Genomic DNA, 6,629 nt, shown 5'->3' with positions numbered 1-6,629 from the left:
TCGGAAAAATCCGGAAAAGCCGCTGCCCTCCGCTGGAGAGAGACAAAGGCCGCAAAGAGCGGCCCGGACGGGAAATTTCCCGAGCACCTGGCGCGGAAAAACGCGCCGGAACAGCGGACCATCGGAGGCGCGGGACCGCGGGCGCACGATGCGCCCTTGCGCCACGCTCGAAAATTCGAGCGCGCGGGAACGGGCCTATCACCCCTCTCGATGGAGTGCGGGGCGATTAGTTAAGGATAAATAGAGCGATTTCGAGAGAATAAGAAGACTTGTTCTGCGAGAGTTTCAAAGAAATTTAAGAGAGAGTATCGCGAACGCTCGGCACGGAAAAAGATGACGTGGCGGAAGCAACAAGAGACGAGTTCAACGGTGAGGTCACCCGGCTATCTTGAGTTTTATTTCGAAAATTTGTACGTCGTCCACCGGTACGGCTCGCGAGTCGACCCCTCGGGCCGGTCGCGATTAATGTTTCGCTTGCGTAAATTTCGCGGTAGTGAAAAGAAGTCGAGTGCGACCGTGGTCAAGGGGCGACAGTGATCCGTCGATCGATCTCACCCGATATACTCATTCGCCTCTCCGTTATCCGTGTGTTAGTGTAGAATTTGTACCTCGAGGCTATCGCCGGTCGGAGTGGAGCGACTCCGACCGATTGTAAGTGCTGTCGACCGCCACCCCAGGGGAAAAGTTCCGCGACAGTTTGAGCGGCAAATTGGTGAGTACCTTGGAAATTGTGACAGTGGACCGGAAGTTGCGCGACCAAAACGGGCCTCGATTCTCGATCATCTCTCTCTACGTGCGTTCTGTTTTCTGACGACTCGCCGTCCGCTGACCGCGGACGTGCGAACAATCGGCTGTCGGAGGCGTAAGCTGTCGACACCCGCCGTGCACCGGCGGGAACGCCTTATCGTTGCGACACGCGAATTCCGCGTTCCGATCGACCAGAGATTGCCGTTCTTGCAGTAGGTTACATCGTCGTTATCTCTGGTTACGTTATACTGCAATTAAATGAAATAAAGTATCAACCGTGCATTTACGTTTTCGATAATTCTAGGATCTTGTATTTCTTTCTGTTCTGCGTACTTGTAATAGCGCGCTTCGTTCGGTTCTCCGAAATCGTAAGCGCTCGCGCGCTTCTTTCCGTTCTTCGTAATTGCAAGCGCTCGCGCCTTTCTTTCAGTTCTCAGTAATTGTCATATTCAGGGCGCTTCTCTCTATTCTCCGTAATAATAGAGTTTCGTGCATTCGAGTCTGTTTACCGTAATTATAAAGCCTTGCGTATTTGACTCGGTTTACCACTATTATACCGTCGTAGCTTTCTTTTCGATTAGTTATCTCGAGCGAACATTTGCGGTGAATCACGTCTCATTATTCCGGTTATTTTCGATTGTATTTTATATTTCATTTGGTTGTCGTTAATCGAGGTATTGCGAACCTCGTTTCGATCTGATTTGTCATTCGATTGGACTTTTATATTTTTCTTTCATTGGTTATTTCTTTATTAATAAATCTGTTATATTGTATCTAGTTAAATTCGCGTAATTTATTTGAATGTTCGTCCCCTGTGGTCGTAGATATCCGTTTCGGTGTCTCTCGCGCATCGAATTAATTAATCGGCTCGCTCGAAGAACCCCTCCCCTCTACCGTTAGGTGAGCTAGTCAGCCCGTGGCGAAGGAAGCGATTATCTTTCGCGTTGTTTAAAAAATTTCGTAGAAAAACTGATGCGTGAAAGACCGCATCTGGCGCCCAATCTATCGAGATATCGAACGGCCTCCGCTCCGCTGCGGCCCGCGCCAGCACCCTTCATCCCTGTTCCTCCGAGCGCGGAAATCGTATATTTCTCCTGTGTTTGACGGCGTTCTATCCGACCAAAATTAGAACAAAGAAGGAGAAAAACGTCGCAATATATATATTGTATATATATATATATATATATATATATATATATGTATATGTATATTATTATTTTATGTATTATAACTTTGATATTTAGAAAGATTGCGACATCGTGTATATAAACACGAAGTATACTAAAGAGGGTGACGTAGCACCACTTTTGAACACGAGCTATATAAAAATTCGAAATAAGCCGATATAGGAAGCAGTTAGCGAAGGACCGTCTAACGAGGTGAACGTGTGAGATACGAGTATTATTGTATTTGAGTGAAAAACTGAGATCGCGTATAAGTGACCGAACTAGAGACAATTCAATGTATCGTTCTTGTATTAAAATATAATTTAATCGGTTGCATGGTGCATTAACATAATTTCTACCATCCATTGACGTATATAGTCGGAGCATCATTCTATATTCCTACAGCCCCGGAAATTTTCAGAAGTGGGATTATTCATCGCGAAGTCTACTGTGGAGTGCACCGTGTGATTTTCTATCTGATTATAAAATAAGGAGGAAGAGACATAAAAAAAAACGGAGGCAGGAGAAGAGTATTCTGGGTCTAGTTGTTAATTATTGTAAGTGGAAAATTGCTTTAAATTTCCCGAATATCATCATAACTGGTTTCTCTTCGACATTCGAGAAAAGTCGAGATCGCCACGTGTCAATTTTGGAACCGGAGTTACGTCACAGAGAAGATTCTCGATTCTATCGTGGGTACATAACTCAGCAATAGCCGTTGCCAAAATTTTGAAGCGCTATTTGAATTGTCGAAAAAACGGATCGATACCGACCTTCGATATTGTTTTCTTGTTGATTTCAAGAGCGAAGACGATAGATAACAAAGGATTTGTTGGTGGACGTCTGTGATCTGTTATCGGATTTGTTTTGATATCTTTGACCGAATCTTTTAATGAATCAATATGAATAGGGAGACGTTAGAGTTATTATCGATAAAGGAATTACGAGCGCATGCATCACGTTTAAAGTTGGATTCTAAAGGAACACGAGGAGATATTCTTGACAATATTCTTAACTATTATGAGCGTGAAGGATGGCCTAATCCTATCCAGGGGCATTCCTCGACGGAAGGTACACAGGAACCTGGAAGTGATCCGTCCTCTAACAGTGAGATTCCTTTGGAAGGACGTGAACTGACTGCAGGCCATTTACAGCATGGATCCCAATCCGCATACTCTGTTGCTGGAGCAGGAATGACTAGACACCTCGCGGGTACAACGCCTAATATTCAACAAATAATTGACGCCGTGGTGCAGGCATTGCAACAGGCGCCGGCACCTTCAGTGACAAACGTACCATCCCCACATATGCAGGATGCGCATGTAGCTGACGGAAATGGCAACTATTCCGCTAATATTTGGCAGCATGTAAAATGTGCTGAAAAACTAATTCCTACTTTTTCAAGAAAGGAAGAAGAGAATGTCGGAAAATGGCTCGAGAGAATTGCAGGTATTGCGAGAATGTATCATTTTACTCCTGATGTCTTGCTTCTTGCTGCCGTGAGTCGATTGAATGATCGTGCCTTAAATTGGTATAATCGCCAGCCGCTTGATACAGTATCTACCTGGGAATTCCAATTGCAGCTGAAACGATATTTTCAAAGAAAAGAATCCTACTCCGCAATTATGGAGTGAATCAATGCTTGCTTTTGGAAGTCGCATACCGAAAAATTTATTGACTACGCCGAAGCAAAGTTAAATCTAATGTAGTCGCTATCTCTTTCAGAGCAGGAAAAAATGGAACTTTTAGCGGACGGTGTGAGGGACTTCAACCTTCGAAGGCAGGTATTACATACTTGGCTCACAAACGTTCCTGATTTTATTGAGCATGTACGCAGAATCACGGAGGATAATGTGGTCATACGGAGAGGAGAATCAACTAAATATCCAGTGAGAAAAACTCCAAACGAAAGTAGCATGGCTGCCGAGAAGACGTGCTTTACATGTAAAAAACCTGGTCATTTATCTAAAAACTGTCGAATCGCCAAGATGACGTGTTTCAAGTGTGGTCAAACAGGACATCTTAGCTCCAATTGTCCTAAGAGAGAGGTCAACTCTGCGACGACCCTGAATCATCTGGAGGAGCAGATAATACTCCCTTCTACATCAACGACTGCCTATCAACCTACGGAAGATGTACATCAATTAGGCGCTAATAGCGATGCGAAATTATGTGTTTCGATACGTAGAGTAAATAACGATAAAATATCAATCCGTGCTTTAATAGATACGAGTAGTCCAGTTAATCTAATTAAGAAATCGGTTTATGAAAAATTGTATCATAATGGAGAGCTATTAAGAGTCAAGGGAGAAAATAGTTATAAAGGAATAAATGAGTCTCCTATAACAATGTACGGTAAAATTCATGATCAAATTATCTTAGAAAATATAAAAGATTCTTGATTTGATATTACGTTTTTAGTGGTCGATGACAAAACCATGCGTTACGACGTTATTATTGGTCGCGAATTTATTAATGATTCAAATTTGAAGCTAACGTATTATAAAAATAATTTTGCGTTTGAACTTGTTGATAACTTTGAATGTTTAGCACAGGATATTCTTACCATAAATGTTGTCGAAAATAAAGAACCATATGACGCGATTAGTGATAATCTAGATAATGATTTAAGTTTACAAGATAGACGCGATTTATTAAATACATTTGTCGAAGTAGATAATATGGATATTCCGAAAGTAAATGATGATTATAACGTTCAAGTACATTTGAAAGATAATTCTTTGTTTAGATACGCGCCGCGACGAATGTCTATTGCAGAAAAAGACGATCTTAAAAAAATTATAGACGACTTGTTAAACCGAAACATTATAAAGCCTAGTATCTCACCCTATTGTTCTCGAGTAATTTTAGTGTCGCGAAGAAACGGTAAGAAAAGAATGTGTATTGATTTGAGACCACTCAATCAAAGAATGTTTCCACAAAAATATCCTTTTCCAATAATAGAAGATCAATTAGATAAATTAGGAAACAAACAGATTTTTACGAAATTAGACTTGAAGGACGGTTTTCATCAAATTGCGATACATCCAGAACATAGTAAATATTTTGCGTTCGCTACTCCATCTGAACAGTACGAATTTATTAAAATGCCATTTGGATATTTAGAGGCACCTGCCGAATTTCAGAAAAGAGTTTTGCAAATATTCGAGCCACTTATACGTTCTAATAAAATTTTAATATATATAGATGATATATTAATACATACATGTACCGTTGCCGAGAATTTAGAAATTTTAAAAGAAGTACTGATTTATTTAAAAAGAAATACAGATTGAAATTAAATCTAGAAAAATGTACGTTTTTGAAAAAAGAAATCGAGTACTTAGGATATTTAATTACAGGGAAAGGTATCACTATGTGTACACGACATATTCAAGCGATCATTAATTTTCCGCAACCGAATAATGTAAAAGAATTACAAAGTTTTTTAGGTTTGACTAACTATTTTAGAAAATTTATAAGAGATTATGCTTTGAAAGTTAGGCCGTTACAAGCGCTAATTAAGAAAAATGCGAAATTCACATTCAGCGAAGAATGCGTACAAGTCTTCAAGCAATTTAAAGTAGAATTAACCATCTCACCGGTACTACGAATATATAATCCATTAGCAGAAACTGAACTGCACACTGATGCAAGCAGTCAGGGTTTTGATGTAATTTTATTACAAAAGCAGCCAGATAATGTTATGGCATCCATTGTGTATTTTAGCCGAGCGACTACCGATACCGAAAAAAACTATCATAGCTATGAATTGGAAACTTTAGCAATTGTTAGAGCCGTCGAACGTATCTACAGGGTATTAGTTTCCGTATCATAACCGATTGTAATTCTTTAGTATTGGCGATGAAAAAGATCAACATTAACCCGAGAATAGTATGTTGGAGTCTAACTCTTCAGAATTATAAATTTGAATTAATTCATAGAGTATCAGGAAAAATGGCACATGTAGATTGTCTTAGTCGTAACTTTATGAGCATAAATTTAATCTCCGTAGAAGATGAATTAATGTATAAACAATTGGCTGATCCAAAACTTAAAGAATTGGCTGAAGACTTGGAATCCAAAGATCATAAATATTTTGTACTAATAGAAGGTCTTGTTTTCCGTAAATATGCGGATAAGAATTTGTTTGTCGTTCTCGAAAATATGATCTACAGTGTAATACGAATTTATCATGACGAAATGGGACATGTCGGTATAGACAAAACTATACACGGTATTTTAAGTCACTATTGGTTTCCCTGTCTCAAGTTACGTGTGAAAGTATATATTGAAAATTGCGTTAAATGTTTAAGTTTTTCATTGATTGGAGGAAAACCGGAAGGCGAATTGGAAATATTTGAAAAAATAGCTCTGCCGCTTCATACAATACATCTTGACCACTTTGGGCCACTAGAAGCTACAGCAAACGGTTATAAATATATTTTAGTTGTCGTAGATGCATTCACAAAATTCACCTGGCTTTTTCCAACTAAATCTACTACTACAGATGAAGTTACTAAGAGTTTAAACATTAACAAATCAAAATTAATATTGAAAGGCAGTTAAGAGCCAACGCAGTTGTAGGGCGTGGATAGAATAATTTCCAGAATAATAGAACAGAAATGTTGGATAGAATAATGAGTGGATAGAATAATTTCAGAATTTTAGAACAGAAATGTTGGATAGAATAATGAGTGGATAGAATAATTTCAG

Source organism: Camponotus floridanus, unplaced genomic scaffold, assembly GCF_003227725.1.
Source record: "Camponotus floridanus strain SB8 unplaced genomic scaffold, Cflo_v7.5 scaffold8, whole genome shotgun sequence".
In the NCBI taxonomy this organism is placed as follows: Eukaryota; Metazoa; Arthropoda; class Insecta; order Hymenoptera; family Formicidae; genus Camponotus; species Camponotus floridanus.
This window is presented reverse-complemented; position numbering follows the sequence as displayed.